This window comes from Colobus angolensis, unplaced genomic scaffold (genome assembly GCF_000951035.1).
Source record: "Colobus angolensis palliatus isolate OR3802 unplaced genomic scaffold, Cang.pa_1.0 Scaffold34, whole genome shotgun sequence".
Lineage (NCBI taxonomy): Eukaryota > Metazoa > Chordata > Mammalia > Primates > Cercopithecidae > Colobus > Colobus angolensis.
In genome coordinates, this window is record NW_012116710.1 from 3,814,185 (window position 1) to 3,820,464 (window position 6,280).

Sequence of the window (6,280 nt, forward strand, 5' to 3'; positions counted from 1 at the left end):
TCCAGCCTGGGCGACAGAGCGAGACTCCGTCTCAAAAAAAATAAAAAATAAAAAAAATAAAGGCTCATCCTGGGACAGTCACATGTCACTTGTGCTATAGTCCGTTGGTCAAGGCAAGTCACCATTCCATCTGAGATTGAAGGGGAGAGGAAGCAGACTGCCTCTTGATGGCAGGGGTAGCACATGCACCCAAGATGAGTGAAGACTGGTGGCTTCATCTTTGGAGACTAGCTACTTGATTACCTGTTGGTTCTATTGAGTTCTGAAACTGAATTAGTTGGTTTACAGACTATTCTGCTGTGCCACAGACACCTAAAAATGGAAAAAGGAAGAACAGACTCTGGCAGACAGCTGGTGCTTCTGCCTTGTGTCCATGAATCAATGACTAGAATATGCTGATTGGCAAAATGCCAGTCAAGACACATCCCTGGGGCTAGTGGTGGGGTCAACCCTCCCAAAACTCATTGGGTGCAGGTTTTATTTATTTTTACCTTTTAAAACATTGGGATATAATAGGCAAAATGTAAAATTATAACTATTTTTAAGTGTGCAATTTAGCAACATTAAGTACATTCACAAGGTCTTGAAATCATCACTATTATTCATCTCCAGAACTTTTTAATCACTGCAAACAAAGCACTCTGTACAAGTTAAGCATAACTCTCTATCTCAGCCTTCCCTCAGCTCCTACCTGGTATCTTCTTTCTGTCTCTATGAATTTGCCTATTCTAGGTGTTTATAAGTGAAATCATACAATATTGTGTGTGTGTGTCTGGCTTATTTCACATTTCACTTAGCATTATGTTTTCTTTCTTTTTTTTTTTGAGATGGAGTCTTGCTTTCTCTCCCAGTCTGGAGTGTAGCGCAGCAGTCTCGGCTCACTGCAAGCTCCGCCTCCTGGGTTCATGCCATTCTCCTGCCTCAGCCCCCCACGCAGCTGGGACTACAAGTACCCGCCACCACGCCTGCCTAATTTTTTTTGTGTGTATTTTTAGTAGAGACGGGGTTTCACCGTGTTAGCCAGGATGGTCTCAATCTCCTGACCTCGTGATCCACCCACCTAGGCCTCCCAAAGTGCTGGGATTACAGGTGTGAGCCACCGTGCCCGGCCACCATTGTGTTTTCAAGGTTCATCCATGTTGTAGCAGAAATCAGGATTTTATTCCTTTTTATGGCTAAATCATATTCCATACAGTGGCTAGGCCACATTTTGTTTACCCATTCATCTGTTGATGGACACTTTGGTTGTTTCTACTTTTTGGCTCTTGTGAACACTGATGCTATGAACACTGGTGTACAGGTAACCCTTTGAGTCCCTATTTTCAATTCTTTTAATTTTTTTTTTTTTTTTTTTTTGGCAGTCTTGCTCTGTCGCCCAGGCTGGAGTGCAGTGGCGTGATCTCTGGCCTGGCCAACATGGTAAAACCCCGTCTCTCCTAAAAATACACAAAAATTAGTCGGGCGTGGTGGCTCGTGCCTGTAATCCCAGCACTTTAGGAGGCTGAGGTGGGCAGATCACTCGAGGCCAGGAGTTTGAGACCAGCCTGGCCAACATGGTGAAATCCTGTCTCTGAAAAATACAAAAAAATTAGCTGGGCATGATGGCGGGTCCCTGTAATCTCAGCTCCTTGGGAGGCTGAGGCCGGAGAATCACTTGAACCTGGGAGGTGGAGGTTGCAGTGAGCCGAGATTGTGCCATTGCACTACAGCCTGGGAGACAAGAGTAAAACTCAGCTCAAAAAAAAGAAATAGGCAATTACTCTGCTGAGTGTTAGGAACTCCAACCACTGGGAAAGCCCAGGGGGCTGATGGTGAGCATACACCTCAAGTCACACTGTGGATTAGACCTTTGGAATGTCTTCAAGCTTACCCTTCCTTTCTTTTCCTGTGTCCTCCCTGCCTCTAATCTCACCCCATTAGTCTGAGTCCTCTGAGAAGGAAATGCCAGGATGAGATTAAATTGTGCAAGGATTTTATTAAAGAAAACACGTGTAGTGGGGAAACAGGGAGGGAGCTGAAAGGATTGGGATGTAAGTCCAGCCCCAGGTGAGGAAGAGAGGGAAAGAGGGTTGGGTAGAAGGGTCCTAGTTGGCCATGCAGTCTAAGGAGGGTTTGGCGGGGTGTTGGGGAGTCCTTAAGCCAAAGTCCGCTCAGAGAAATCCCATGTCTCCTAGGAATGGGCCTGCCTTAGCACCCTGCTCATGGCAAAGTCATCAGGTGGGGGCATCTCAAGGCAACTGTGTCCTTGCTGCAAACAGAGCACAGCAGTGCTTGCTCAATTAGGATCCCTAGAGCTGGAGGCCTGTGAGGCTCATTCTTGTCCTGCCACAGCCCCCACAGGGCTACCAGAGGAGTGCAGTGATCTTTCTGAAGTGCAGTCTCACTATGCCATTTTTCTGCTCAAATGCCTTCCAAGGCTCCACGTTGCCCTTATTGCCCTTAGGCTAATGTTCTCAGCTCTTTTGTTTGTTTGTTTGTTATTTGTTGTTGTTGTTGAGACGGAGTCTCTGCTCTGTCTCCCAGGCTGGAGTGCAGTGGCACAATCTCAGCTCACTGCAAGCTCCACCTCCCGGGTTCACGCCATTCTCCTCCCTCAGCCTCCCAAGTGGCTGGGACTACAGGTGCCCGCCACCACGCCCAGCTAATTTTTTGCATTTTTTTAGTAGAGATGGGGTTTCACCATGTTAGCCAGGATGGTCTCGATCTCCTGATCTCGTGATCCACCTGCCTGGCCTCCCAAAGTGCTGGGATTACAGGCGTGAGCCACTGGGCCTGGCCTGTTCTCAGCTCTTTATCTCAGGTGTCAAGGTCCTGCTGGGGGAGGGGAGCAATTTACCTGTGTGCTGTCTTGCCTACCTGTCCTGAGCCCTACTCCCACCTTGGATGCCTCAACTACACTGGGCTAATCCCTTGTTGCTCTGAGACGTACTATTCTTTTTTTTTTTTTTTTTTTTTAAGACAGAGTTTCGCTCTTGTCGCCCAGGCTGGAGTGCAAAGGCACGATCTTGGCTCACTGCAACCTCCACCTCCCAGGTTCAAGCAATTATCCTCCCTCAGCCTCCCAAAGTAGCTTGGATTACAGGCACCTGCCACCATACCCAGCTAAATTTTTTCCATTTTTAGTTGAGACAGGGTTTCACCATATTGGCCAGGCTGGTCTTGAACTCCTGACCTCAGTGATCCACCTGCCTCAGGCTGCCAAAGTGCTGGGATTACAGATGTGAGCCACCGCGCCCAGACGTGCTATCTTCTTTTATTCCTCCACACCTTTGCCCATGCTGTGGGCCTCTGCCTGGATAGCCCTTCCCTACATCTCCCAGCTCCAGTGTTAAGTGCTTCCCTCAGATTCCTAGGTTTAGTCAGCAGTGTCCCTTCGCTCCATCTGTGGTACAGGCCCAGATCCTCTGGAGTAGACAGAAGATTCCAGGGGCTGTGTCGGGAGAACAGGATAAACAACCTCCACAGTCCTCTCAGACTTCTCTTGAAGGGACAGATATCTCTTCAAGTCCCTTTGGGGCGTATGCACAGAAGTATATGTGCAGAAGTATCAGTTTGAAGGCTGATAATATACCATGCTTTGATTATTCATTCACCCATTGATGGACACTGTGCTTCCCCTTTTTGGCTACTGGAAATAATGCTGCTGTGAAAATGGGTGTACCGATATCCCTTCAAGTGCCCTTTGGGTATATGTGCAGAAGTAGAACTGCTGGATCATATGGTAATTCTATTTTTAGTTCTTCGAGGAATCACTATACTGTTTTCCATAGCAGAAGTTGAAATTAAATTTAAAAAAATCTTCCCGGCACAAGCTGATTTGTATGGTTTTGAAATCCATATTCTCACCCTCCCTCTACTGTGATCAAAGCAGAAATCTAGCACACTGCATCCAGGACAGCCAAAGACCAAAGCCCATCCACTTCCACATCACCTCCTCCTCACCCCTCCACTTTTCAATGCTGCCTTCCTGGGCTCAAGATTCAATGCTTTATTTTTAGCCCACACGTTGGACTGGGGCTCCAGGAATGCACTTGATGCCTGAGGTGTAACCAGACCCCTGCGTGCACCACTTTTAGCTTCTGTCTTTAGCTTGACACGATAAAAAGCCTTCAACAAAGCAAGCAGCTGTAAGCTTGTGGGCTGCAGGCCTGATACAGTTTTATTTAACCACTAATAATTTGAAATTAAAAAAAAAAAAAAGTGGTCCAGGTAAGGTGGCTCACGCCTGTAATCCCAGCACTTTGAGAGGCCAAGGGTGGGCGGATCACCTAAGGTCAAGAGTTCAAGATTAGCCTGGCCAACATGGTGAAATCCTGTCTCTACTAAAAAAAAACCCAGCTACTCGGGAGGCTGAGGCAGGAGAATCGCTTCAACCTGGGAGGCGGAGGTTGCAGTGAGCCGAGATGGGGCCATTGCACTCCAGCCTGGGCGACAGAGTGAAGCTCTGTCTCAAAAAAAAAAAAAAAAAGTATAATAGACATAACATAAAATTAACCACCATAACCATTTTTAAGTGTACAGTTCAGTGGCATTAAATACTTTCACAGTGTTGTGCAATTATCACAACCATCCATATCTAGGGCTTTTTTCATCTTCCCAAACTGACACTCTGTTTGGGAACTAATGTTTAGGAACATTAAACATGTGAAGTCTCAGATAATTTCCCTTTTTAAAAGCTGATAATATATCATGCTTTGCTTATTCATTCACCCATTGATGGACACTTGTGCGTCCCCTTTTTGGCTACTGGAAATAATGCTGCTGTGAAAATGGGTGTACAGATATCCGTTCAAGTCCCTTTTTAGCATATGCACAGAAGTGGAACTGCTGGATCATATGGTAATTCAATTTTTAGTTCTTTGAGAAATCACTATACTGTTTTCCATAGCAGAAGTGGAAATAAAAAAAAAATAGTTGCCAAACTCTAGATTTGGGGCTTCTGCTAAGAAACTGGAGATCTGACCCCAGTGGTCTTGCACTTGTAGAACCAGCCTCCTCAGGCCCCTCAGAGATACCGCCCCAGCTGAGCAGTGCCTTTTCCCCAGAGGTCTGGGTCCCAGCTCTGGAGGACCCTCTCTCAATCTTCTCATACTTTGTTTATTTATTTATTTATTTACTTACTTACTTACTGAGACAGAGTCTTGCTCTGTTGCCCAGGTTGGAGTGTGTGGCATGATCTCGGCTCACTGCAGCCTCCACCTCCCAGGTTCAAGTGATTCTCCTGCATCAGCCTTCCGAGTGGCTGGGATTACAGGCGCCCACCACCAAGCCTGGCTAATTTTTGTATTTTTAGTAGAGACGGGGTTTCACCCCGTTGGCCACGCTGGTCTCGAACTCCTGACTGCAGGTGATCGGCCCGCCTGGGCCTCCCAAAGTGCGGGGATTATAGACTGAGCCACCACACCTGGCCTCTCACTTCTAATAGCACCAACCTCTTTCCTTTTTCCCTCTAGCCCTAGGCAGTTCCCTCAGTTACACTTTGTGATACCATGGTCCCTTTTTGTCTTTCCAGTAGTCCTGCACCTGGTTAACATATCCCCTCTATTATATTCTCTCTGTTAAAGCACCTGGTGTGGTTTTCGTTCTCTTGGCTGACAGATCCCACTCAGCTGGTGTTCTCACCTGAAATTGTTAGACAGCAGCTGCCCACTTTGGTCAGGTATATGCTCTTCTGTTCCCCTATTCCTGCTCCCTACTTTTTTCATTTTTATTTTTTTGATATAGGGTCTCACTCTGTCTCCCAGGCTGGAGTGCAGTGGTATGATCATGGCTCACTGCAGCCTTGACTTCCTAGGCTCCAGCGATTCTCCCACTCCAGCCTCCTGAGTAGCTAGGTCCATAGGTACACACCACCACACTCCTGAGCTCAAGCAATCCACCTACCTTGGCCTCCTAAAGTGTTGGGATTATAGGTGTGAGCCACTGCGCCCAGCCCCCGTTTTTCTACATCTTGCTGACTCTGCCTGCTTGACCCTAAGGGGATCTGATTTGTGGTCCTGTCTACTGTAATAACGCCCATTGACTGAGCATGACCTATGTGCCAGAGTCTGTGCAAGACTTTACGTAAGTATCTCATGCAGTTCTCAACATAACACCGTAAGGTGGGCACTGTTATGCTCCCCACTGTAGAGATGAGAACACTGAGGCTGGAAGAGGGGAGGACTTGACCAAAATCACAGCCAGGCCCAGCCTCGGTGGCTCACGCCTGTAATCCTAGCACTTTGGGAGGCCAAGGTGGGTGGATCACCCGAGGTCAGGAGTTTGAGACCAGCCTGGCCAA